We start from the raw sequence: 26,629 nt of genomic DNA, 5'->3' as shown, positions 1-26,629 counted from the left end.
AATAAACCTCTCAATCTGCTCTCCGATCCTCTTCCCAAGTATCGAATGGACAACACTTGACAATCCTCTCAACAGTGATCACTATCCAGTAATATGCAGAATTCAAACCACGAACTCCAAAACAACTGATCCACAAATGAAATGGAAATTTTCTAAAGCAGACTGGACTAAATATAAAAATCATATCTCTTTTGATGATCACATCATTGAGTCTGCCTCTATCAATACTGTCACAAAACATATCACAATGCAGATACTATCAGCTTCAAAGGTTGCCATCCCACAGTCTCAATTAAGAAATCGTAGACATACCAATCACTGGTGGAACGATGACTGTAATAAGGTGAAAAGAGAAAAGAATACAGCATGGAACTTATTCCGAAAATGCCCTACCACCGCCAACCTTATCAATTATAAGAAACTTAAAGCCAAAGCACGGTACATCAGGCGAAAGGCTAAAAAAGACTCTTGGATAAAATTTGCTTCATCAATCAATAACTGATGCCTCATATTATTCTGGCATCAATCACTTTTTCCATATTATTCTGGCATCAATCACTGATGCCAGAATAATATGGAAAAAAATAAGGCAGCTAAATGGTAAATACCCTACATTACCTGCACCTATTTTTAATTGGAATGGGAAGGAGATCTCTAATCCCGAAGATATTGCAAATGCCTTAGGAACAGTGTTCTCTGAATTGTCCGCCTCCATCGCGTATCATCCATCATTCCAAAAAATTAAAGCCGATACTGAAAAATTCAAACTAAATTTCAAAACTACCCGCTGTTTACCCTATAATCAACCGCTCACTCTATCAGAATTGAAAGAATCTATAAATATGTCCCACAACAGTGCCCCTGGCCCTGATGGAATTTACTATGTAATGCTTAAAAACCTAGATCAGCAATCGTTATCCTCTCTACTGAAATTTTACAATCGGATATTTTATGAACACACATTTCCTAGCTCCTGGCAACATTCATATGTAATTGCTATCCCTAAACCAGGAAAAGATCATTTGATCCCTAACAACTACAGACCGATTTCTCTAACCAGCTGCTTAAGTAAAACTTTAGAAAAAATGGTGCACCGTCGATTGACGTGGTACCTTGAGTCTAGAAACATAATCAGCGACAATCAGTTTGGCTTTCGGAAGAAGAGATCATCCTTAGATCTCATGATAAAGGCTGAATCAAATATAAGAAACGCTTATATCAGGAATCAACATCTCGTCATGGTGTGTCTCGATATAGAAAAAGCTTTCGACACCACATGGCGTTATGGAATCCTAAAGGATCTCCATTCTATAGATATGAAAGGGCATTTACCATATTTTATCCAAAACTTCCTTTGCCACAGGACATTCCAAGTTCGATACCGGCAGGCTCTGTCTCACACGTACAGACAAGAAGAAGGTGTCCCTCAAGGCTCTGTCCTCAGTGCCACTCTATTTGCTATACGAATTAACAATATCACAAACAGCATTCCAAACACTGTTGACTCATATATTTATGCTGATGATCTTACCTTGTCCTGCCATTCTCAGACTATAAATTATATTGAGAGGCAATTACAAATATCAATAAATAATATTGAACTATGGATGACACAAAATGGATATCGACTATCAAAACACAAATCTATGGCCACGCACTTCTGTAACAAGCGGAAAATGCATCCAGAACCCGAGTTACACTTGGCCAATCATCCTCTTCCAATCGTTAACAGTATTCTTCTCCTAGGGCTAATTTTTGATAAAAATCTAAATTTTCAGGAGCATGTTAAACACCTACGAACCACCTGCCTTAAGAAAATTAACATACTTCGGGTCGTCTCCAGTACATCTTGGGGTGCAGACCGGTACACCCTGCTCCACATGTATAGGTCTCTAATTAGATCTCGCCTAGATTATGGAGCGCCTGTGTATGACTCTGCTAGAGAGAGTACTTTGGCTCGTCTTGCTCCAATCCAACACGCTGCCCTTAGGATTGCCCTGGGTGCATACAGAACATCACCTGTTCAAAGTCTGTATGTTGAGGCTCACGAACCTCCACTCAGTATCAGGAGAAAGATGTTACTGTTAAACTACTCGGCTAAAATTAAAAGCATCCCCACTCATCCTATTTGGCCACTACTGTATGATCCGCAGTGGAGAACACACTATGGAAACAAACCCAGAACAATCCGACCTGCCGGTATCAGATTACAGAACCTATTAGAATGCTGGAATATTTCCTTTCATAATATCATCAGAGATTTAAAAGACCCGGATCCCCCATGGATTACCTTAACTGTTTCATATGATGATTACTTTGAAAAATGGGGAAAAGGTGTTCTAGCAGATGTTAACATCAGACAATTGCATCTTGTCCATGAAGAAAATTATTCCCACTTTTCTAAGATCTACACTGACGGTTCAAAGTCTGGCAATAAAGCGGGTGCAGCTGCTATCTTCCCTAATACAACTGTTTCTATTCCACTTCCAGCTGAGGCCCCGAGTGCCAAGCGAGTGATCAAAGCGAGTCTAAAAGCGAATCTCAAAGCGCCTTCTCTAGAATTAGCTGTTTTCAGAGAATTTTCAAGCTTTTGTTTACTAAGTTATTTCTTTTCTGCTCTTCTCAATAAAGAAGTAAGCTTTTCAAAAGAAAGGAAAGGTACCTTTCTTCTTCCTGTATATAGAACTAACCTACATAACACACTAACCACTAATCTCTTCTCGCTTGGTCACTGGTGGCACCGCTCCTGCCTCCACGTGGCGGGGCCGGTAACCTGGGGGAAAAGTTATCCTCTGGGGCAAAAAGGAGCAACCATGGATTGTGACAACTACCCAGCACTTGAGCCCAGACGCTCATGTTATGACATTAATGAAACCGAACGTGACGTATCCCAATCTAAGAGATTACGCAAAAATGAGAATGAACAGGAATATCCAACATTCCTCATATTGCATTCTCTTTCATCCAAACCTATGAGTGCCCTTTCACCATTTCTAATTCAGAAATGTTTAGAAAGTGTGGCTGGTTCACCGAAAATGGTCAAAAGATTACGTTCTGGAGACTTACTAGTTGAAACAACTAAACATCAGCATTCCCAGGCTCTACTGAAATTGTCAACCTTTGGCGGAATACCTGTACAGGTCACCCCTCATGCCACATTAAATAGCTCCAAAGGAGTAATAGCAGAGTGGGATCTGATGAATGTCACCGAAGATGAGATAGTAGAAGAATTGCAAGAACAAAAAGTCGTTCAAGCCAAACGAATAATGTTAAAAAAAGATGGTGAAATTGTTCCCACTAGGAACATTATTCTAACGTTCAGTACACCAACCCTACCATCATGTGTGAAAGCCGGATACCTTAACTGCCGAGTACGTCCCTACATTCCCAATCCAATCAGATGTTTCAAATGTCAAAAATTTGGACACTCACAAACAGTATGTCGAGGGGACTCTACCTGCCCGAACTGTGGCTCTAAAGCCCATTTACAAACTGACTGCACTGCAGAAACGCCACAATGTCCAAATTGTAAAGGCCAGCACCCTGCGTATTCAAAAGCATGTGAACTCTGGAGGTTAGGAAAAAACATCCAAAAATACAAAGTTGAAAAAAAGGTCACCTACCAAGAAGCTAGGAAGCAAGTTATGCTCAATATGCCAAAAGTTAGCTATGCTGCAGCAACCAAAAAATATCAATCAACTGGTACACAAACAGCAGTCACAGTATCCCCATCTATTTCAATTGCCGATTGGGCTCGATCAGTGCTTTCGTCCCCACAACAACCATCTACAGAACAATGGAAAGTAACTTGCGCTAGCAATACTCCGTTAACAGTACCACCAACTGCAAATGATACTTTGCCAGAAACTACAAAATTGAAAGCATCAGCGTCAAACAATGCTGACCAACCATGCTCAGGAAATATAGATATAGATTCTGGTACTCTGCAAGAAGAGACCATTTTAGATTTACACGCGGAAGACGACATGGACACTGGGCGTCCTGCCTTCCGGAAAAAAGAAAGGATGAAACTAGATCGATCCAAACAGGCTGGATACAAAAAACAGACTGAACCTTTTACAACCTCTAAAACTAAATAATGCAGAACATTATACAATGGAACTGTAGAGGTCTACGAAGCAATATTTTTGACATTTATGATCTCATCAAACAGCATAATCCAGTTATCATCTGCCTACAAGAAACTAATATAACTCCACAGATGACTCCAGTGATCAAAAACTATACTATCTACCAACAAGACAGAAGCAGCACTAACTCAAGAAGAGGCGTAGCCATACTTATTGACAACAAGGTTCCTACCAAACAAATCCCTCTACAGACCACTTTAGAGGCTGTAGCAGTACGTACTGTTTTCAGTTTTATGCTAACCGTAGTCTCTGTGTATCTCTCCCCAAACAAAGAATTTACTGTAAAAGAGCTGGAGGATTTTATAAAGCAGCTTCCATCTCCTTTCATTCTGCTAGGGGATTTCAATGGGCACCATCCTATGTGGGGATCTCCCAAGATAGACAAACGAGGAAAACTCATCGAAACAGTTCTGGACAATCAGAATCTCACATTATTAAATACTGGTGCTAACACTTATTTCCACTTTTCCACTGGAGTATCTACTGCCATAGATCTATCAATATGTTCTCCAAAACTATTCCCACTTATTCAGTGGTTAGTTTTAAGTAACCCACTGAATAGTGATCATTATCCGATCATTTGCAAATTGCAAACAAATAGAACCTCACATATAACCAACCACAAAAAATGGAAATTTAACAAGGCAGATTGGAACAAGTTCACCAATGCAATTTTCTTTGATGATCAAGTCATCAAAAGCCAGCCTATAGACGTTGTTACTGACCACATTACTGCACAGATAAAAACAGCTGCAACTTGTTCTATACCCAAAACCAGAGTTGGTCCTCATAGACATGCCAATGTCTGGTGGAATGATGCATGCCGTGATGCCAAAAAAGAACAGAATAAAGCATGGAATCTATTTCGTAAAAACCCAACAACTGACAACCTCATAAATTTTAAGAAACGTAAAGCTAAGGCACGCTATGTGCAGAAAAAAGCGAAAAAAGATTCTTGGATCCGGTTTGTTTCCACCATTAATAAAAATACAGAGAGCAGAAAAATCTGGAACAAAATTAAAAAGCTGAATGGTAAATCGCACCCGGAATCAACACCTATTATAAGCTGGAAGAGTAAAGATTACTCCTCTGCAATAGAAATTGCAAACGCCCTAGCCGAATCCTTTTCTGAAATCTCTGCCACATCCGCATATGAGTCAGCCTTTAAACAGATAAAAGCCAACGCAGAAAAGCATAAGCTTACCTTTAAAACAACGGCATCTCTTCCATATAATCGACCTTTTACACTACTTGAACTAGAGAGCTCCTTAAATAGGTCAGCTAATAGTGCACCAGGGTCTGATGGGATACACTATATCATGCTCAAACACCTAAAGAAGAAAGCTATGAACTCCTTACTGATATACCCCTCGACGTGGGCACCTGTACGTGGTGAGGGGACCTCCCAGTGACGCTGCTGGACTTCCAGACTAGCATCACTGGGATCCAACGCCCACAGCCTAGGTTCCGGGCTTACATCAATGGAATCCGGCGTGTTTGCCGTGCGCTGCGACCCGTGGAAATTCGGAAAGGGGGATCCTGGTGGTTGAGGGGCCCAGCTTCAATACACCACTTTGGCCCCTGCTTCGACAAGACGGGTGGTCCTGGAAGGCCCGGCTAGGATCAATCGGCTAGTAGGTTCGCCTGCGAGGGTCAACCGTGTCAATGCCACGCCCCTACCCTCATGGTCCGAGGGACAGGATTCAGGCTGGCGGCGGTGCGGGTATAGTGTCTGGGTAGCCCTGGCGTCCCACTCCCGAGCGCATTTATTGCATGCCGGGTAGTGGGCGTCCCTTTGGGCTCCGTGGTGGGTGGGGAGCCCGGGCACTGAACAATTAAAAAAACTATATGAATCCTGATAAACGTATTCCTTCAGGGGCCCCAACCCGGTTCCTATCTGAAAATAACGACGGAGAGGCAGATAGCATTATTGCTACAAAGAGGCAGCGAACCGAACTACCATCAGGGCCTGTCCCAAGGTTCTTAATAATGCATTCCACCAATGAAACACCGATTGGTAAAATGTCGCCCTTTTTTATACAAAAAGGGTTGGATGGGTTAGCAGGTACACCCAAGTCAGTTAAGAGGCTCCGTTCTGGGGACCTCTTGATTGAAACAAAAAATGACGGGCAGTCTGAACATCTACTCCGAGTAACATCAATCGGAGGTATACCCATAACAGTGACACCACACAGAACACTAAATTCATCGAGAGGTGTCATTTCGGAGTGGGACCTTCTCGACGTCACCGAGGAGGAAATCTGCTCCGAATTACAACCACAGGGAGTTACTGCCGTCAAGAGAATCACTGCGCGAAGGGATGGGAAAATTGTTAAAACCAGGAGTGTTATCCTGACTTTTAACTCTCCCAAACCTCCTGATGAGATTAAAGCTGGATACATCAACTGTCCAGTACGTCCATACATTCCGAACCCTTTACGGTGTTTTAAATGTCAGAAGTATGGACATTCTCAAATGGCCTGCCGTGGAGTCCTTGCATGCGCCCGGTGCGGTGCAAAGGACCACGAAACAACAGCATGTTCAGCCACTAAACCCACCTGCATTAACTGTGAGGGAGAACATCCGGCCTATTCAAGGGCATGCCAGAGGTGGAAAGAAGAAAAAGAAATTCAACGGCTGAAGGCAGAGCTAAACATATCGTACCAGGAGGCAAGAAAAGCAGTGAAACCTCTTAACATCAAAAAACCTACCTACGCCCAGAAGGTAGCAGGGAGATGTTCGATTGGGACTCAGACGGACATGTCTGTCCCTCCAAAAGAATCATTTACTCCCATTGCACGTTATCTTTTAAGCTCCCAAAAACCTGCACAAAAGGACCAATCAGCTGCCACTCCTATATCGATACCTCCTAATGCTCCACAAGTTACAAAAGCAAAAGAAAAGAATAAGAAAGGGGAAGTAACACCTAGTACCCAGGAAAACATGGATGTCGAGCAGAAGGAGGTACATGATGAGTCAGTTTTGGAACTCTTTGCTGAGGAAGAAATGGACACAGGACAGCGTCCATACTTCCCCAGGAAAGATAAATCCAAGACTGACAAAATTAAGCCCTCAGCACCTCGGAAGCCGCCTGATGGACCCACCAAGTCCAAATAATGGCTAAATTCCTACAGTGGAATTGTCGTGGATTCCGGCAAAATACTGACGACATCAAGGCACTCCTGCAAAAGCACAAACCAGTTTGCTTTTGCGTACAGGAGACTTATTTAAAGGCAAATGATGACCCCACCATGTATAACATTACCATCATTCGTAAGGATAGAATTGTGGATGGGTCTGCCCACGGAGGAGTCGCAATCCTCGTCGGCAACCAGATCCCATTTCAGGCTTTGCAGCTTACAACTAGCATTGAAGCTGTAGCAATTCGCCTTACAGTGGGGTTCTTATTAACTGTCTGCTCTGTTTATTTGCCACCTGGGATTGACATCCCCCAGAAAGACCTTGATGATCTTATCATGCAATTGCCCTCCCCTTGTTTAATTCTTGGGGATTTCAATGGACATAACACTCTGTGGGGTAGTGCTGACATCAATGGAAGGGGACGAGTCATAGAGCATATGCTCACTGACAATGATCTCTCCCTCCTAAATGTGGGAACAAACACCTTCTTCCACATGCCTACCCGTACATTCTCTGCCATTGATCTTTCTATCTGCTCCCCTTCTCTCCTTCCTTCACTTACTTGGGAGGTAGAAGAAAATCCATATGGAAGCGATCACTTCCCCGTGATAACAACCCTAACTAATGGTAGACCCTGTCTGCCATTTAGTTTACCGCGGTGGAAGATCGATCAGGCTGACTGGAATGCCTTTCAATATCTGGCAAACTTTGACATCACTACAGTCAGTCAGGAGCCAATCAATGAAGCAGTCATGTATGTCACAGAAACGATTGTCCAAGCAGCTGCAATTGCAATCCCAAAATCATCCAGCCGGTTCCCACTATTCCCCAAACCTTGGTGGAATTCAGAATGCACGGCAGCAAAAAAAGCGCAAAACAAAGCGTGGGGGATATTCCGCCGATATCCCACCACTGAAAATTTAATATCCTTCAAACGTGCACGTGCAAAAGCACGTTATGTACGACGTCAGAGCCAAAGGAAATCTTGGATTCGTTTTACATCTTCCATAACTCAGGCTGCTAGCTCAAAAGTAGTCTGGGATAAGATCCGGAAAATGAAGGGAAAATATCCACCATGCCCTTCTGTGATCCTCGAGCATAACGGATGTCCAATTGCAGATCGAACTGCAGTAGCAAATACTCTAGGGGAAACATTTGCAAAAATATCTGCAATAACATCTTTTCCCGCAGAGTTTTTGGCCCTGAAAGAGAAAAATGAGAAAAACCCCCTGAACTTCTATTCAAAAGGGCTTGAATCGTATAACAAGCCCTTTTCACAGGAGGAGTTAAATGCTGCACTCTTTCTCACGCACGCAAGTGCTGTGGGGCCCGATGACATCCACTACGAAATGGTAAAACACCTCACACCACAATGTAAGGATCACCTTTTAATTCTGTTTAACAGAATTTTTCTTAATAAACAATTTCCGGACTCCTGGCGGAAAGCAATCGTCCTTGCCTTCCCAAAACCAGGAAAGGATCCTAGAAATCCAAGTAATTATCGTCCTATTGCTCTGACAAGCTGTTTGTGCAAAGTCTTGGAAAGAATGGTTAATGCACGCCTTGTATGGTATTTAGAAACAAATGGTCTGCTTTCCAGGACACAGTGCGGCTTCCGAAGAAATCGATCCACTCTGGATCATTTAATCCGATTGGAAACGTCCATTCGTGACGCTTTTATTAAATCCGAGCATTTGGTAGCAGTTTTCTTTGATATTGAAAAAGCGTACGACACAGCCTGGCGATTTGGAATTTTAAAAGACCTCTATAACTTTGGTCTTAGAGGTAACCTTCCTGTTTTTATTAAAAACTTTCTTTCGAATCGCCAGTTTCAAGTCCGTTTAGGATCCACCCTCTCTCGAGTTTTCTCTCAGGAAGAGGGAGTCCCACAAGGATCCGTTCTAAGTGTTACGCTTTTCGCAATCAAAATAAACTCTATCACAGAACAACTTCCACCCACTGTAAACAATGCCCTCTATGTAGACGACTTTGCCATATTTTGCAATTCATGCAATATGAGGGTCATTGAAAGGCAACTGCAGAAAACCATTGATCGTCTCACAGCTTGGTCTTTGGCTAATGGGTTCAGATTTTCACCACAGAAGACCGTTTGTGTACACTACTGTCGCAAACGTAACCTTCATCCTGACCCAGAATTAAAGCTTGGGCAAAATAACATCCCAGTTGTAGCAGAATTCAAATTCCTTGGACTTATTTTCGACAAAAAGCTGACATTTTTACAACACATTCGTCAGCTGAGGACAAGATGTGTCAAAGGGCTTAACATCCTTCGTGCCCTTTCATCAACTTCATGGGGCGCAGATCGTTCTACCCTTCTTCGCCTTTACCGAGCACTTGTCCGTTCCAAACTCGACTATGGGTCTCAGGTTTATGGTTCTGCTAGAGATAGTGCACTTCGGTGGTTAGATCCAATCCACCATCAAGCCATCCGGACAGCCACTGGAGCATTTCGCACATCTCCTGTCCAAAGCCTTTACGTCGAAGCAAATGAACCATCTCTGTCTCTTCGACGTAAGCAGTTGTCCTTACAGTATGCATTCAAATTAAAATCCCTGCCCGATCATCCCACGTGGCCATCCGTGTTTGAGCCGCGTTGGGAAAATCTCTACAACACCCGTCGGACTGCCAACAAACCTTTTGGTATTCGCATTCAAGGGCTGCTGAATGAGCTGAACTTGACGGTAGACAATGTTGCCCAGTCACCAAGGCAATTCTTTCCACCCTGGCATGCTCATTTTCCAACTTGCGACTTCTCCCTTAAGATCTGGGAGAAGGCTACTACACCGCCATCTGTCTACCAGCAACTCTTTGCAGTACATCGACAGCAGTATTCTGACTTTCTGCCAATCTATACAGATGGCTCAAAGTTAGAATGTCATGTGGGATCTGCTGTTGTGTTCCCTCACAAAACAATATCCTATAAGATCCCACAAGAAACTAGCATTTATACTGCAGAGTTGCATGCAATACAAACAGCCCTAGATCACATTAAAAATTGCGACTACCAGAGGTATATGATTTATTGCGATTCATCAAGCGCGTTACAGGCTCTGGTATCGGTGAGTTTTAATCCTCATCCGATCCTGTCCAGGATCCGGCAGATTCTTTTTTCTCTCATAGAATTGGAATATGATATTCGCTTTTGCTGGATCCCAAGCCACATTGGGATCCGGGGAAATGAATCGGCTGATGCCGCTGCTAAATCAGCCATTTCCCTGGATAATCATTGCCTGTCAGTCCCCTATACAGACTACAGGCAAATAATACGTTCTAAATTACTCTCCCAATGGCAAGATTCTTGGCACGGACAGGCCACAAATAAATTACATCGCATTAAGCCTGTAATTGCGCAATGGCAGTCCAGTCTACGCAGGGTCCGAAGAGAGGAAGTTGTTCTTGCTCGGCTCCGCATAGGTCATAGTCATCTAACCCATTCCTACTTGCTGAGGGCGGATGACCCACCTATGTGCGAGATATGTAATGTTATTTTAACCGTTAGTCATATTTTAATAGAATGTCCTGATTTTATAGAAGCGCGACGTTTGTATTTTACCGTTTTTACTAATGTGACTGAGCCATTTACACTCAGTCACATTATAGGTGACAGAGACAATATGTCTGACGTTTTTAACTTTTTACAGTCTATTAATTTTTATAAAAGAATCTAAGGTTTACACTTTTTATACTTTTACTATACATCTTTTGACAATGATTTATTACTTGACGTGGTAGCTTTGGCTACCAAAATGTTTAGTAGCGTTTTAAAATTTGACTTGGCGCATTATGGCCTTAGCTGCCAATGCGCCATAAAAAACCAAATCAAATCAAATCAAATCAAACCTTACTGATATATTTCAACCGGATATTCTCTGAAGGCTACTACCCTCTTTCTTGGCGCCATTCAATAGTCCTAGCTTTTGTCAAACCTGGAAAGGATCAATCAAATCCACAAAACTATCGGCCAATATCTCTTAGTAGTTGCCTTGGTAAAACATTAGAAAGAATGATTCACGCCCGATTAATATGGTACCTAGAATCTCATTGGATAATAAACAGGAACCAGTATGGCTTTAGAAAAAATCGGTCAACTCTAGATCTTATGATCAAGGCAGAATCCAACATACGGAATGCTTTTATCCGTAAAGAACATCTTGTCATGGTCTGTCTGGATATAGAGAAAGCCTTTGATACCACCTGGCGCTATGGCATTCTTCAAAATCTGTATGCCACAGGACTCCGAGGTCAGCTACCACTAATCATACAGAGCTTTCTACAAAATAGAACCTTTCAAGTGCGTTACTGTAATTCTCTATCCCGCACATTTGTCCAAGAAGAAGGGGTCCCACAAGGTTCAGTTCTTAGTGCGACGCTCTTTGCAGTTAATTTAAACAATGTAACAGAGAATGTTCCAGTTAATGTTGACACCTATCTATATGCAGACGACCTTACAATATCCTGCCACTCACAAAATATGCGCTCAATCGAGCGTCAATTACAGCTCTCAATAAACAAAATACAATCATGGGCATCTCATAATGGCTATCGCCTCTCTGCAACAAAAACAACTGCTATCCACTTTTGCAAAAAGCGTCAGCTGCATCCAGATCCTGAACTAAGGTTAGGAATCCAACAAATACCACTCAGCAACAATATCCGGTTCTTGGGACTAGTATTTGACACTAAACTTACTTTTCAGGCACATATAAGGCAATTACGGACGCAGTGCATGAAAAAGTTGAATATCCTCAAAGTTATCTCTTCCATGGCATGGGGAGCCGATCGCTTCACGCTTCTGCATCTATATCGAACCTTAATAAGATCTCGTCTGGACTATGGAGCTCCAGTATATGATTCTGCACGTAAGACAGCTTTGGCTTGGCTCAATCCAATTCAACATAGTGCTCTGAGGATTGCCTCCGGAGCTTTTAAGACGTCCCCAGTACAAAGTTTGTATATAGATGCCAATGAGCCTCCACTAAATCTCAGGAGGAAAGTATTGCTTCTTAGCTATGCAGCCAAATTACGTAGCCTCCCTTCTCACCCCATCTGGACATATCTCTTTGAACCTCAGTGGGTAAACTTATACAGAAACAAACCAAATGAAAATAAACCTGCAGGTATCCGGCTACAAGAGTTAACAGAAGACTGGGGCATCTATCTTGGAAATATATCTCAAGCTGCAGATGCAGTACAAGCACCATGGGCAATGTATACACCTCCTTGCGATAACTATTTTCTTCAGTGGGTAAAACACTCCCTATCGAACAACAACATTAGACAGTTACATGCGTCTCATGCATTGGTCAATGCTCGCAGTCTCCAAATATATACAGATGGCTCCAAAACTGATATATCCGTAGGAGCTGGAGTAATCAGTCCTACAACCACTGTTTCTGTCCAGTTACCACTTGAATGTAGTGTTTATACTGCTGAACTGTATGCGATAAAAATGGCTTTAAATGTCTTGAACGACCATCTAGACACCCAGATCATAATATACACTGACTCTTTAAGTGCTGTCAATGCCCTACAGAATAAATCACGAAATTTCCATCCACTTATCCCACAAATTAGATCTCAGTTATATCACCTCAGTGAAAATAAGCAAACTGTAACGTTTTGCTGGATACCCAGCCATGTTGGTATTCGAGGAAACGAGCGTGCAGATGAAGCAGCAAAACACCCTACTTGTTTCAATTACATCCCAGTTCCATATTCCGACTACAAACCAATCATACGGCAGATATGCACTGAGATATGGTCTGAAATGTGGCATCACCAAACAGATAACAAGCTCCTTCAAATAAAACAGAATCCACAGCTTTGGAGATCCAGTTCCCGATTAAACAGGCAAGAAGAGGTTGTGCTTGCTAGAGCACGAATTGGCCATACATATCTAACACACTTATTTTTACTACTAGGTGCAGATCCTCCACTTTGCTCGCTTTGTAGTACCACACTAACCGTGAAGCATATTATCATTGAGTGTCCACGTTACCATTCGGCCAGAATTGCATGTTTCAGATCTCTACTGAATTCACAAAACCCACTCCAACTAAAACATATACTAGGAGATGATGCCAATTTATCAGAATTGTTTATTTATCTGAAAATGATCAATGTATACAACCACTTCTAGACCCATCTATAATGTATTGATGAATTTTCGAAAGTAACAGGCGCAATTTGGCCATAGTAGCCCTGGCGCCAATAAATCCCACAACAACAACATTCAAAGAGAAGCAAAGAAAAATTCTTGGATTCGGTTTGCATCTACCATAAACTCCAGGTTAATATGGAAGAAAATCAGGCAGATTTCTGGAAAATTTCCAACCACCCCTTCACCAATTCTTTCATGGAATGGGCAAGAACTATCTGCTCCTCAAGATATTGCAAATGCCTTGGCTAAAACTTTTGCCGAAGTTTCTGCGGCATCAAATTATTCTCCGGATTTCCAGAAAATAAAGACCAAGACTGAACAACGAGCCATCAATTTTCGAACCTCAGTTTCTTTTCCATATAATCAGCCTCTTCAATATCATGAACTTATACATGTCATGAAAACAACACGCAACAGTGCCTCTGGACCAGATGGAATATCTTACATTATGTTACAAAACCTTGGTGACAGAAACTTACAAATACTACTGGTCTACTATAACCGGATATTTATGGAAAACATTTATCCCAGCTCTTGGCATCATGCCACAGTTCTTGCCTTTTTGAAACCCGGTAAAGATCCTACCAGTCCTAACAGTTATAGACCTATTTCTCTATCCAGTTGCCTCGGTAAATTACTTGAAAAAATGATCCATAATCGCCTTGTTTGGATCATCGAAACGCAACAACTAATTAGCAATAATCAGCATGGCTTTCGAAAGAACAGGTCCTCCTTAGATCTCATGATCAAAGCTGAGTTTGCAATTCGTAATGCCTTTGTGAAAAATGAACATCTTGTTATGGTTTCCATAGACATAGAAAAGGCATTTGATACTACCTGGCGTCGTGGCATTCTCAGTGACCTCCATGCTCTAGGTCTACGAGGCAACCTTCCTATATTCATCAGGAACTTTCTCAGGACTCGTTCGTTCCAAGTTCGATACCGCAACTCGCTTTCTAAGACATTTTTACAGGAAGAAGGAGTGCCACAAGGGTCCGTACTGAGTGCAACCCTATTTTCCCTAAGAATCGATTCCATCACAAAAGATCTTCCAAATACTGTTGAGACCTACCTTTATGCCGATGATCTCTCTATTTCTTGCCATTCTCTGAATATGAGATCCATTGAACGACAGCTGCAGATATCTTTAAATAAAGTCCAAAGGTGGGCAGAGTTAAATGGCTATCATCTATCACAGCAGAAAACTGTTGCAATCCACTTTTGTAATCAACGGAAAATGCATACAGATCCCGAACTTCAGATGCAAAACTTTACTGTTCCAGTGACTAACAACATCAAACTCTTGGGATTAATCCTTGACAGGAAACTGAATTTCCTTGAGCACATTAAATCTGTGCGTATATCCTGCCTCAAAAAGCTGAACATACTAAGAGCTTTATCTGCCTTGTCTTGGGGAGCAGACCGTACATCTCTCTTGCTTTTATATAGAGCATTGATCAGATCCCGATTGGATTATGGTGCTCCCCTTTATGATTCTGCCCGTAAGAGTACACTACGATGGCTGGATCCTATACAGCATAGCGCATTGCGGATTGCACTTGGTGCTTTCAGGACATCTCCTACTCATAGTTTGTATATTGAAGCACATGAGCCCCCCCTTCACCTCCGCAGAAAAACGCTGCTTCTTAAGTATGCAGCCCGAATACAAAGTTGCTTTCAGCATCCTATTGGACCATATCTCTTTAATCCACCACTGCCAAACCTTTATAGAAATAAACCCAGTAAAATAAGACCGGCAGGCTTACGCCTTATTGAATTAACGCAGAGTTGGAACGTTCAAATTTTCAACAGGAAACATGTAATGAATTACTCCCAACCGCCATGGATTCCTCCTCCTCAGTTATATTTGGATACTTATCTTGAAAAGTGGAGAAAGAATCGTCTACCAACGCTCAGTGTGAAACAACTCCATGCAAGTCATATTCAGAAATATGCTGATTTTTTGCCCATATATACTGATGGCTCCAAATCACATTCAGCCGTAGGAGCAGCGGCAGTATTTCCGTCTACTATCATCTCGGCTGCCCTTCCACCTGAGTATAGCAGCTTCTCCGCAGAAATTCATGCAATAAAATTAGCTTTAGACAACCTGAATCTCTACCCATCTATAAAATATGTTATATACACAGACTCTCTCAGCTCAATAACCGCAATGCAAAACTCTTTCTACAAGGCTCATCCTGTGTTAAATCAAATTAGAAGACTCCTGTTACAAATTGAAGAACGTCATCAATCAGTGACCTTTTGCTGGATCCCAGCACATTCAGGGATAATGGGTAACGAACTTGCTGATGTAAATGCTAAAAATCCGTCAACCTTTGATTTAACCTCCATTCCGATTCCAGCCTCTGACTACTGTCACATCATACAAACAGCATGTTTCGCGAAGTGGAAAGATCTATGGCACAAACAAAAGAATAATAAACTCTACCAGTTGAAACAGGATCCAAAACATTGGCACTCTAGCACAAAAACAGTGCGAAGAGAAGAAGTGGTTCTTGCACGGGCACGTATTGGACACACATATCTGACCCACCTCCATCTGCTCAGAGGCGAAGATCCTCCTCAATGTCCATACTGTTCAGAAAAATTAACAGTCAAACATATTCTGATTGACTGCCCTCACTATCAACAGGACAGAACATCCGTCCTGAGTTCCCTGAAAAATCTACAAGAACCAATGACATTACAACATATTATTGGAGATGATGCAAACATCAACGAATTTTTCTCATATCTGAAAATAATTGGATTCTATGATAAATTTTAAATATCTCTATAAACGCAAACAAGTTGTTACGCCTAAATTATGTTTTTAGCTCTTTCATGTGAATAGGCGCATTATAGCCACAGCAGCTTATGCGCCGATAAACACCCATAACACACACACACTCTGCGCAGAAATCGTAAGGAGGAAGTTGTTCTTGCCCGGACCCGCATAGGACATAGTCATTTGACTCATTCATTTTTGCTGAGGGCTGATGACCCTCCTATGTGTGAGTCCTGTGGCACAATTTTATCAATTAGACACATTTTAATTGAATGTCTAGATTTTAGCAATATCCGTTTTACCGCTTTTAATCATCTGACTGAGCCTTATACACTCAGTCAGATTTTATCTGACAATGACAATGTGTCTGCTGTTTTTAGCTTTTTAAAATCAATAAATATTTTTACTCGTATATAAAATTTTTACATTTTTCTTTTATATATTTGTTATACCTTTTGACATAGTGACCTAACTAATTAGGTCACTGAAAGTTTAAAATTTTTTTATAAACGACCTGGTCTTGGCGCTTTATAGCCTTAGTAGCTAATTCGCCAATAAAACCAAAACCCAAACCCTATTCAGCAAACCGAGATAAACATTCTCACTTCTTGTTAGTTTATACAGAAGGCTCCATGTCGGAATCATATGCAGGGTCTGCTGCAGTCTTTTCAGAAACTATTGTATCCGAGCAGAGTGAATTAAACATATGAACTGCAGACTATAGAGCTGTCTTTACGTCACATCAGGACTTGTCAATACCGATGGTTTATTCTATATTCCGATTCTTTGAGAGTACTGAGACGTTATTGGCGTTGAGATACAATTCTCGTCCAGTCCTATGTCGGGTTTAGCAGAAGATGCAGTATATCTAATAACATACATTTGATATCCGCTTCTTTCTCAGATTACCAGAATTTAGATTACCTTTGTGCATAATAGCTCTTGTTGTAATGCGCCAATAAAATCTTAAACCTAAATCTCGACTTTCCTCCCGGTTTGATTGAGATAGTTTTCCCCTCTTCTGGAGTGCACTACAAGTAAAAAAAAAAATGCTGATATACAAAACTCTCCTACCTAGGCTAGGCGCATTATAGCCTAAGCTGCTCTTGCGCCAATAGCTTGCAAATAACAACAACAACAACAATCTGGAGTGCACCTCTGTGTTATCTGATGAGAATTGTAACATTCCAAGTGAAAAACTGTTCTTCTGATATGGCAACTTTTTTACGGTGTTACCATCTAATTAGAATACGTCACTCGTTGAATTTTGAATGGAGCAATCTTGTGATCTCCACAAGATTATTTTGTTAAAAGGATTACACATAACCTATTCTCGCCTATTTAAAGCATACACGCACAAAAATGATATGTGGTTTAGCAGCATCTGCACAGATTTATTAATCGAATGTAATTTCTACAAACAGAAAGGAAATGGTGGTGAGAGGAAAACATCGAAGGAAGTCTATTTGCTTGAAGTTGCCAGCAGCGCAGTATCTGGCGAGTCGAATCAGCGTGAAACAATGCCCGGACCTGTTTGCGTACTTACATTTACCAATTAAGGAGTAATTAAACACTACGAAGTCCGCGTAGTTATGGAGATTCATGCTGTTCCCATTTGTGTGCGAATTCGAGCTTGGCCCACTCAATCGATGTATTTGCTATAACGAAGGAAAAACGCGCCGAAATTAAACTGATAATTACACTCGCAGTCACCTCGCGAGATGTCCACCGCTTCCCGTAGCTGTACGGTGTGCTGCAAACGAACGTGACAATACAGATGTTAACAGTTTGTAGCCAGTGTCTGGCTCTCTAATCACTGAGCGTGTTCGACATTAGTAGCTCATTGTGTCGGCACGCACCAACTTGCATTAGCATTTCGCTGTCAATAATTACCCGTGACTTCGGCGCCCCCCATTTTTCCTCCTGTTAAAAACACCTCAGCCTGGTTATGAGGTTTTCTCGCGCGCGCACGCACAAAGCACACACTTTCACCTTTGCCGGCCGTGTTCCAAATTGCGTTTCGTGATGAACTTGTTTCACGTGCACAAATTTTTCTCAGAAATTGGTATTTTGCCAGGTGAAGAAATGCATTAAAAATTTAATGATAGACTGACATGAAAGATGGATAGCAGTAGTTTTATTTCGACAGAAGTGACGTCGTCTTAAAGACAAAGAAAAGTGGCACTAACAAACTTCCCCACTCTTTTTTCCCATCCATAAAGTACCACTTTTCTTAATTTGTATTTGTCTTAGTAAGTAAGGGCACGCAGTGTTCAGCAACAAACTTCATTAAAGCGATACGTTGTGGAGTGAAGCATATTCTGTAATAATTGAATATCGAAAAAGCTGCCATCAGTGTTCGTACATTAAATCATAAAGATCTATTTAAGGCAACAAAAGTGCATTCAAATGATTTTCGTAATGGTAAATATGGCTATTAATTTATCGCGCCTGATTTCCATATCTTTGACCTCTTTGTTCCATAAGGAAACCTCGTGTCTAGCACAATTGGTAGGTCGCGACCTCCCTACAACGGGTGAAAAAGAACTGAGTTCGAATCCCGTCGGTGACTGGAGGAATTTTTATGGGTCCTTTTCACAACGTGGCTGAGTAAATCGATCTCAGTCAAGGGTAGAATGGTTTTTAATCCAGCAAACAGAAAAGCGACCTCAGAACACACGCAATTTACAGACACCATACACGAAACAATATGGCGTTAGTCTCTGATGCTCCTAAAAACCAAAATACAACAACAACATCCATAAGGACAGTTGGATAATGCATAAAACTGATATCAGCTTATTATGACCATAGTTGCCAATAAACCCACGATAAAAACAACTGGCCTGACTTCGACTAATTGATTCATGGTGGAGAATTTTCTAGAATAAAGTAAACTCGTTATTGAGGAATGTTTTTCGTATTCTAGCGTTTTTCCTAGGGCGAGTACTAGTGCTTTTTATAAACCCTCCAACGCTCGCAACGCTACAGCTTCCTTTGCTGAGCAACGTCACTGCTATCGCTAGCAACGTACTGCTCTCTTCTGGTGCTGGATTCCAGCACAATTCAGGCATCAAAGGGAACGAGTTGGCTGATATTTCTGCTAAAAATCCGTCAACACTAGACTTAACCTCTGTCTTTATTCCAGTTTCTGATTATAATATTATAATTCAAACAGCATACCATGCACGATGGACAGAACTATGGCATAAACAAACAAATAACAAACTTTTCCAGTTGAAACAGGACCCAAAATTTTGGCACTCATGCATTCAGACAGTTCGGCGAGAAGAAGTGGTACTCGCACGGATTAGAATAGGACATACTCATCTAACTCACCTCCATCTACTCAGAGGGTTTACACGTAGTTTACAGTCGTCATTTTTGTTAACAGGGCACGGGTCAATGAATGAGAAATTATATGCATTAGGACTAAGTAACACGGACCTTTGTTTTTTCGGGGTCAGGGAAGGCTGGCGACACATACTATATGATTGTCGAATATATGACAGCGATACATGAAATTCTTGAGAGTATAGCTCCAGGAGAAGAAGCTATATTTTAAGAGACTCTAGTAAGTTTCAGATGCTCCAGGTATTTGCTAAAGAAGTATTTGAACTAAGGAAAAGTATGATTCCAGTGATACGAGGTTGATCAAATCCATCTGGCTGGAGGCACCGAAGTGTTTTTATGCTGCCGTTCTTACTGGTTGCACAACTGGAAGAGGCCCCGGGTGCCAAGCGATTGTGATCGAGCGTTTTCTCTGTGCATAAAGTGTAATTATCCAAAAGCGATTTAGAATTCTATTAAGTTCCTGCCGTTAAGAAATTTATTTATTTAATATCAGCTACTGTTACAAAAGTACTTGCACAGAGCAAGAAAGAAAAGCTACCTTTCTTTATTTCTCATATTTCTTTTACTAACACTTACTACTTTACGCTTGGTCGCACCGGGCACTGCTCCTGCCTCCACGTGGCGGGGCCGGAAATCTTGGCAGAAAAGCTAATCTGCCAAGTGCCAAAAGGAGCAAGCATGGACCAAAATACATTTCCGCCTCTAGAGCCGACAAGCTCTCGGCCAGAGTTAGACCCTGATCATAACACGTCGCAACCCAAGAGGTTGAAAACCACTTCCTCAGCGACAAATTGTCCTGCATTTCTTATAATACACTCTCTTGCAGATCAGCCTCTCAGTAAGCTCTCTCCATTCCTTATCCAGAAACACCTGGAAAGTTTGGCTGGATCTCCTAAGACAGTCAAGAGATTACAATCAGGCGACCTTCTATTGGAAACAGTGAACAGTAGACATTCAGAGAAACTGCTAAAACTTACAAGCTTTGCTGGAATTCCAGTAAAGGTTTCTCCCCATGCTACCCTAAATACATCTAAGGGTGTTATATCCAGCTGGGATCTATTGAATGTCACGGAGGAGGAGATAACACAAGAGCTTCAAGATCAAAATGTCACTGCTGCGAAAAAAATTATGGTGAAAAGAGAAAATATACTCACACCTACAAGGAATATTATTCTAACTTTTAACACGCCAAATCTACCACCATCGATAAAAGCAGGCTACCTACTCTGCCGCATTAGACCATATATACCTAACCCATTGAGATGTTTTAAGTGCCAGAAGTATGGCCACTCTCAAACGGCGTGCAGAGGAAACCAGATTTGTCCTAATTGCGGGTCCGCTGACCACACCCAAAGTGACTGCTTGGCAAAAGAAATGACTTGCCCTAATTGTAAAGGAAACCATCCAGCCTACTCAAGGACATGTGACAGATGGAAAACTGAAAAGAAAATTGTTAAATATAAGATTGAAAATAAAGTAAGTTTTCAAGAAGCGAGGAAAGTAATTGCTCCCAGTATGACTAAGCGTACATACGCCAGTATTACGCAAAATTATCAATCAGTGGGCACCCAAACCGATGTTACAGTACCTTCAAACACTTCAATCTCTGACTGGGCTCGGGCTGTTCTCTCCCAGCAACAGTCCAATATCCCTAAGCAGTTGAACCAGGCAAATAATACTGCACTTACAGTACCAGCAACAACTCCTTCTCCTCCCACAGTGATTGCTTCCACATCGAATAATCGGAGCTCACATTTAAAAAAGAATATCCAAGAAACATCTATGGATACACTCGACTCATCTAGACAAGAAGAACCTATCTTAGAAATTCATGCGGAAGAAGAAATGGACACCGGTCGACCATTCTTCTCCAAAAAAGACAAATCAAAGCCTGAAAGTCACAAGCCAACCACATTAAAAAAACAGTCAGATACAGCTTCTTCTACTAAACACCAGTAATGCCTTATATTCTACAATGGAATTGCAGAGGACTTCGTAGCAACCTTAATGATATTCAAGTCTTAATTAACCGCTATTCTCCAGTTGGTTTCTGTCTACAGGAAACCTATCTAACTCCTCAAATTTCTACCAACATAAAGAACTATGCCATCTATCGACAAGATCGTAATACTTCAAATGCTGCCCGTGGAGGCGTGGCCATCTTCGTTAGCTCAAAGATCCCGACCAAACAAATTGTTTTGCAAACTGATATTGAAGTTGTTGCCGTACGTTTGACAACTCAGATTGCTTTAACACTAGCATCAGTCTATCTCCCACCAAGTCATACCTTCTCTTACCAAGATCTGGAAAACCTGCTAATACAATTACCACCCCCTGTCTGTCTGTTGGGTGATTTCAATAGCCACCATCCCTTATGGGGATCAACAAAATTAGATACACATGGCCGCCTAATTGAAACTTTTCTAGACAAGCAAAACCTTACTGTTCTTAATACTGGCGCACCCACTCACATACAATTACCAACTGGACAAACTTCTGCAATTGATCTATCAATATGTTCCCCGAATCTGTTTCCAATCATCGAATGGTCTGTTTTAGATGACCCCTTAAGCAGTGATCATTTTCCGATTATTTGTGATCTGCTCACTGCACAGCCACCAACAGTCAAACCCTGCAGGAAATGGAAGTTCTCTCAAGCCAACTGGTTCAAATTTCAATCAGTTGTCACCCTGGATGAACAATATATACGAACACAGTCAATAGATGAAGCCACAGATTATATCACTTCACATATAATATCTGCAGCTAAATGTTCAATTCCATTGTCGAATCCCCAATCCCGACGGCACCTTAACTATTGGTGGAATCAAGAATGCACAATAGCTAAGAAGTTAAAAAATAAAGCGTGGAATTTATTTCGTAGATCCCCAACCACAGCTAATCTTATTAATTACAAGAAACTAAGAGCAAAAGCACGTCGCACTCAAAGAGAAGCAAAGAAAAATTCTTGGATTCGGTTTGCATCTACCTTAAACAGAAACACTAACTCCAGGTTAATATGGAAGAAAATCAGGAAGATTTCCGGAAAATTTCCAACCACCCCTTCACCAATTCTTTCATGGAATGGGCAAGAACTATCTGCTCCTCAAGCCATTGCAAATGCCTTGGCTAAAACTTTTGCCGAAGTTTCTTCGGTTTGCTGATTATATGGAAAGAAAACCTCAGTTTTCTTTCCATATAATCAGCCTCTTCAATATCATGAACTTATACATGTCATTAAAACAACACGCAACAGTGCCGCTGGACCAGATGGAATCTCTTACATTATGTTACAAAACCTTGGTGACAGAAATTTACAAATACTGCTGGTCTATTATAACCGGATATTTATGGAAAATATTTATCCCAGCTCTTGGCATCATGCCACAGTTCTTGCCTTTTTGAAACCCGGTAAAGATCCTACCAGTCCTAACAGTTATAGACCTATTTCTCTATCCAGTTGCCTCGGTAAATTACTTGAAAAAATGATCCATAATCGCCTTGTATGGATCATCGAAACGCAACAACTAAGGCCCCGGGTGCCAAGCGATTGTGACTGAGCGATTTATCTGTGCCTTATAGTGCGATTTCCAAAAAGTGATATATAGTTCTTTTGCGTTCCTCTCGTTAAGTAATCTATTTATTTTATAACTGCTCTTGCTACAAAAGTACCTGTACAGAGCAAGAAAGGCAAGCCACCTTTCTTTTTTCATAGTCTTATTACTAACCCCCTACTACTACTCGCTTGGTCACACCAGGCACTGCTCCTGCCTCCCCGTGGCGGGGCCGGAAACCTTGGCAGAAAAGCTCATCTGCCAGGGGCGAAAAGGAGCAAAGATGGAGCAAAATGATTATCCATCTTTAGAGCCGACAAGCTCTCGGCCACATACTGAAATTGATTATGATATTTCACATCCCAAGAGGTTGAAAACAAATTCAACAACCAAAGAGTTTCCTTCCTTTTTAATTTTACATTCACTTTCGGAACAACCTCTCAGCAAATTATCTCCTTTCCTCATCCAGAAACACCTGGAGAGTATTGCAGGATCTCCGAAGACTGTGAGAAGGCTGCAATCTGGAGACCTTCTTGTAGAAACAACAAAAAATAGACATTCAGAGAAACTCTTACAACTTTCAAATTTTGCTGGGATACCAATTAAAGTAACCCCACATGCTACCTTAAATACATCCAAAGGTGTGATTTCTAGTTGGGATTTGTTGAACGTAACAGAGGATGAATTAACTCAAGAACTTCAGGATCAAAATGTTATTGCATCAAGAAGAATCATGACTAAAAAAGACAATAACCTTATGCCTACCAGGAATATCATTCTTACATTTAATTCCCCAAACCTACCATCAACAGTAAAAGCTGGCTATCTACTTTGCCGTGTTCGCCCGTATATACCCAATCCCTTGAGATGCTACAAGTGCCAAAAGTATGGTCACTCTCAGACAACATGTAGAGGAAACCCAGTTTGTCCAAACTGTGGATCTTCCGATCATACTCAGTCTGAATGTTTGGCGACAGAAAAGACATGTCCCAACTGTAAAGGTAACCATCCTGCATATTCTAGAACTTGTGAGAGATGGAAAACTGAGAAACAAATTGTTAAATATAAGGTTGAGAACAAGGTAAGCTTTCAAGAAGCAAGGAAAATAATTGCTCCTACCATGCCCAAACGTACCTATGCAAATGTTGCACAAAAACAACAAACAGTATCTACCCAAACTGAAGTTACCGTCCCCTCAAACATATCAATCTCTGACTGGGCTCGAGCTGTCCTCTCTCAGCAACAGTCCAGTAACCTCAAGCATTCAGACCAGGCAAGTAACACTCCTCTTACAATACCAGCAACATCTCCTACTCTACCGGAAGATCCAATATTAGAAATACATGCCGAAGAAGAAGAAGAAATGGACACTGGTCGGCCAGTTTTCCTAAAAAAAGATAAACAAAAATTGGAACGTCATAAACCAATCACCTTCAAAAAGCAGTCAGATACATCTCAAACAATTAAACACAAATAATGGCCATCATTGTACAATGGAACTGTAGAGGCTTTCGTTACAACACAGATGATATCCATAATCTAATTAACCAGTATTCTCCAGTTGCTCTCTGTCTCCAAGAAACTTACTTAACCTCGCAAATTTCTCCATCGATAAAGAACTACTGCCTTTATCGAAGAGATCGCAATACAGCAAATACTGCCCACGGTGGTGTAGCAATCCTGATAAATTCAAAGATCCCAACAAAGCATATCCCACTTCGAACTGAAATAGAAGCTGTTGCAGTTCGTATAACTCTCCATATTGCAATAACACTAGTCTCAATCTATTTACAGCCAAACCATACTTATTCTTTAAAAGAACTTGAAGACCTCCTCATACAGATACCTCCACCTGTCTGTATATTAGGGGACTTTAATGGGCACAACCCCCTATGGGGTGCTTCTAAATTGGATACACGTGGTCGACTCATTGAAAGACTTTTAGATGCACTAAACCTCACCATACTGAATACTGGCACGCACACTCACATTCAGCTCCCAACTGGAAATACTTCAGCAATAGACCTTTCCATTTGTTCTCCAGTACTGGTCCCGACCATAGAGTGGTATGTTATAAACGACCCTATGGGCAGTGATCACTTCCCAATCGTATGCAAGGTATTGATAGCACAGACTCCTTTAACTAAACCCTGCAGGAAATGGAAATTTACAAGAGCAAACTGGGCAAAATTTCAGTCCTCAATCTCTCTCGATGAGAAAAAAATCCGTTTCCATCATATTGATGATGTGACAGACTACATCACGTCGCATCTCTTAAACGTGGCTAAAGATACAATACCATTATCAAACCCACCGGGTCGAAAGCACTATAATAATTGGTGGAATGAGGAATGCACCAAAGCAAAAAAAGCAAAAAATAAAGCGTGGAATTTGTTTCGGCGTTATCCAATCACAGCCAATCTGATAAATTATAAGAAAGTAAGGGCAAAAGCACGTTTCATACAGAGGCAAGCCAAAAAAGAATCCTGGGCTCGTTTTGCATCAACAATTAACAGAAATACTGACAGCAAATTAATCTGGAAAAAAATTAGACAGCTTTCTGGCAAGTTTCCAACCATACCCTCTCCAGTCCTCTCATGGAATGGGCGAGATTTAACTAGTCCCTCGGATATAGCTAACGCTTTGGGCAATACTTTTGCTGAGATATCGGCAACATCAGCTTATACTACATCTTTCCAACGAATTAAAAACAGTCGAGAACGGTATTCTATTAATTTCCAAACTGCCCTCATTCTGCCATATAACAAACCTCTACAATATCCTGAATTATTGCATGCCATTAAAACAGCTCGTAATGGTGCCGCCGGACCAGATGGGATCTATTATATCATGCTGCAATATCTTGATGACAAAGCTTTGCGCCTCCTCCTGGTCTTTTACAACCGTATTTTTTTAGAAAAAACTTATCCAGCTTCTTGGCACCACTCTATTGTTTTGGCGTTCCTGAAGCCTGGAAAAGATCCAACCAATCCCCATAACTATAGACCTATATCTCTATCAAGCTGCCTCAGCAAAATCCTTGAAAAAATTGTCCACAATAGACTCGTCTGGATCATAGAGTCACAACATCTCATGAGCAATAGTCAGCATGGCTTTCGACAAAACAGATCATGCTTAGATCTCATGATCAAGGCTGAATTTGCCATTCGCAATGCGTTCGTTAAACACGAGCATCTGGTTATGGTTACTATAGATATACAGAAAGCCTTTGACACCACCTGGCGACATGGCATACTTAGTGATCTTTATTCTCTCGGTCTACGCGGAAACCTTCCCATATTTGTGCAGAACTTCCTATACACTAGATCGTTTCAAGTAAAATACCAAAATGAGCTCTCTACAACTTTCATTCAGGAAGAAGGTGTTCCTCAGGGATCTGTGCTGAGTGCCACTCTTTTTGCTCTTAAAATAGATTCCATCACTAAACAGCTTCCAA

This window comes from Mastigoproctus giganteus, chromosome 10 (genome assembly GCF_048544385.1).
Source record: "Mastigoproctus giganteus isolate SK-2022 chromosome 10, ASM4854438v1, whole genome shotgun sequence".
Taxonomy (NCBI): Eukaryota; Metazoa; Arthropoda; class Arachnida; order Uropygi; family Thelyphonidae; genus Mastigoproctus; species Mastigoproctus giganteus.
This window is presented reverse-complemented; position numbering follows the sequence as displayed.